Below are 3,222 nucleotides of genomic sequence, written 5' to 3'. Positions count from 1 at the left end.
AGTGATGTGTTCCAGATGTGTGGATTTTGAAAACAGACTATATTACATCAATGAAACGAATCAAGAAATAAAAGAGAAGTCCTATCATTTTTTTCCCTCCTCTTTCTTCTTTCCTTATTTTCCCCTCCCTGTCTGTGTCAGTCAGCTAGGGATGCCATAACAAAATACCACAGATGGGGTGGATTAAGCAACAGAAATTAATTTTCTTACTGTTGTGGAGGCTGGCACTCCAAGATAAAGGTATCCTTGCATTTGGATTCTCCTGCGGCCTCTCCTTGGCTTGCAGGTGACTGCCTCTTTGCTGCTTCCTACATTGCCTTTCCTCCATGCATGCCCACCCTGGGTGTCTCTTCCTCTTCTTATTAGGACACTGGTTCTATTGAATTTTGAGTCTATTGAAAATGAGTCTATCCTTTTGACTCATTTAACAGTAATTACCTCTTTAAAGCTCTTATCTCCAAATACAGTTATATTGGGGATTAGCGCTCCAATATATGAATTTGGGGTGAACTGATCTCAGTGCACAAAACCGTTTTCCTTCCTTCCACATGGATTTGTTAAGGACTTAGGGTATGAAAGGCACTGAGGTCACAATAAAAACAAGGAGGACATGGTCTCTGTCCTAACAGAGCCCCAGGCTCTTGCTGTGAGCAGAGATACTTAACAAGCAACCCAGTTAAAAATGTAATATGAGTTATCATGGGGAAAGTTATTCCCAGGAATTATTTCAGGAGAGAGAGAGAGAGAGAGAGAGAGAGAGAGAGAGAGAGAGAGAGAGAGAGAGAGAGAGAGGCCATGTCAGTCCAGTCATGTCATGTCACTTAAGAGGTCATATGTTAATAACTTGACACTATTTCTCCTTTCACTTCTCTCCTCTGTATTCACAGGCTGGAATCCTGGAAACTACAGTTTTTAGACTCTCTGTCAGTAAGGTTACTATATAAATTCTATAAATGAGAGGTACTTAAGTGAGATTTGGGAGTCGGGAGGAAGCAAAGGCACTATTTTAATGAGGAAGTAACAGATATCTTGAAATTTTGTGTCCTGAGAATTATCCCCCTCGTTGCGATAGGCAGTTGATATCATCAGTGCTGTCTCCCTACAATTCCTACATTTCCCATGCTTTCCAACGGTTTTTAATAGTCTACTTCCCAGAATTAAATCTCTTACTGCTCAAAATTCTAAAACGATTTTTGTTTTTCAATTGAACTCAGACTTGTAGTATAGCCATCAAGCTGAGCATTCCATGTCAGACACTAGAGTTAGTTCTACTAGTCCTCTGAGACACGTCCGCAACTAGCTCCATTATTCCTCACACCCACATTTGGCTCAGTTACACCCAAAGGTCCAAACATCTTTGTCAAATATGATCACCCTGACTTTCCTTTCCCCCGACTCTAGCCATCGTTAAATTGAATCCAGTCTCCTTTCCTTCCTATTCTGTTAAACCTGTGTATGTACCTTCTGGAAGTCTCCATCTGTGTTTAGCAACTCCCAACATTTCCTCTGATTCTCTTTCTACCACCTCACTAAAGTCCTTGAGGGCATTGCTTTTTCTGGAGCTATGGATCTCAGGGCCAGGAAGTGGGGCAGTATTTTTCTTGCTTTCCCATGGCGGTTTCCAATTTATTTCTCCCAGCTCCTTTGAAGTAATTATTATCTGCTGATACCATGCCTACCTGCTCACTGCTGACCTACAATTATAATCACTTGGTTGCATGAACTGTTCAACTCCCTCCTCCCTCTTTAATATTTTATTTACAATGTTCCCATGCAGGGTTGTTTAAACTTCATTATATGTAAAACATTTATAAAAGTGGCACACAGTAAATTCTCAATGAGGATTATTATCACTGTCATCATCCTCATTTTCCCCTGCTTGCTCCAGAACATGTAAACATCGCTGGAGAAAAATCACACAAGTGGGATTATTGATTTCTCTTTGAATTCATGATTATAGCCCTCAAACTGGCCCTAAATCCTGTCCAGGAATCAATATTGTTCTTCATTAAGCTTGTTTTTCCACTGAGGGAGGTGACTTATTACACTTTCTTCCTTTTTCCTATTACCCTACACCCTTTCACTCTCTCAGTTGATGATCTCAGCTCACACTTAATTGAGGCAATACAGATTAATTTGGAAACTCTCTCATCTTCCCTCTACCTAATTATTTCTCTCTAGTGCATCTTCACCCATTCCTCTTTCTTCCTTCCCATTTCCATGAAGAAAGTGGCCCTCCTCCAGCCAATCTTTCTACTTTTTCTTTGCATGCCTTTTCCCATTCTCTCTTAGGATCCTGCTCCTCCCATTATCCACTCTCCCAAAAAGCTTCAATAACAAACAACTTTCCACAAACACCCCCTCTCTGTTCCCATTCATGGTAAAACTTCTAAAATAGTATTCTGCCACTATTGTCCCCACTTCCTGACCTCACATTTATTTTCAGCCCTTTCCAGTCTGATATCTGCTCTTACATCTCTGCAGAGAACAACATTGCTCCTGATGAAGTCACTATCTCCACATAAACAAAATCAGTGACCCATGCTTGGTCCTCATGTTTCTCAAAGTAGCGTTAAACCCAGATGAACTATTCTCTTCTTGAAGCATTTTCCTATTTTGCCTTATATGACCCTACAGCTTCTTGGTTTCATTCAGAGTTCTGTTCTTTCCCATCCAACCTGAGGCATGTTTCTTGGTGATACATTCAGACCTTATCTTTACATTCTTACATCATCTCGGAAAGTCTTGAGTCTGTGTATATTAATACAAAGTGGAGGGTAAGAGCATGGGTTGAAGGGTCATGCTGGCTGCACACACATCTTGGCTCCACTGCTATCTCGTTCTGTGACCTTGGGCAGATTACTTGACTTCTTTTATCTTAGTTTCTTCATCCATATAATTAGGATAACAAAACTTTAGTTATAGGCTTATTGGGAGTATTATATTAAGTGTATGGCTTGTATTAAGCACTCAATAAATATTAGCTGTTATCATTATATGCTAAAAATGCTCAGATTTATATCTCTTGCCTAGGCCTCTCACTAACATTTGGATTCATATGCTGCTGCCTGTTTCAGAATTCCACATGGATGAGTAGTGGGATCTCCAAATTAACATGTTAAAAAAAAACTTTCAGATTCTTTGATTAACTCCCAAGCCTCTCCTCAGTCTTCACTCTCTTACTAAAATGCATTGTCTTTATCCAGCAAAATACTATTTTTG

The sequence above is a fragment of the Rhinolophus hipposideros genome, assembly GCF_964194185.1.
Source record: "Rhinolophus hipposideros genome assembly, chromosome: 3".
In the NCBI taxonomy this organism is placed as follows: domain Eukaryota; kingdom Metazoa; phylum Chordata; class Mammalia; order Chiroptera; family Rhinolophidae; genus Rhinolophus; species Rhinolophus hipposideros.
Note: the sequence above shows the minus strand (reverse complement) of the source record.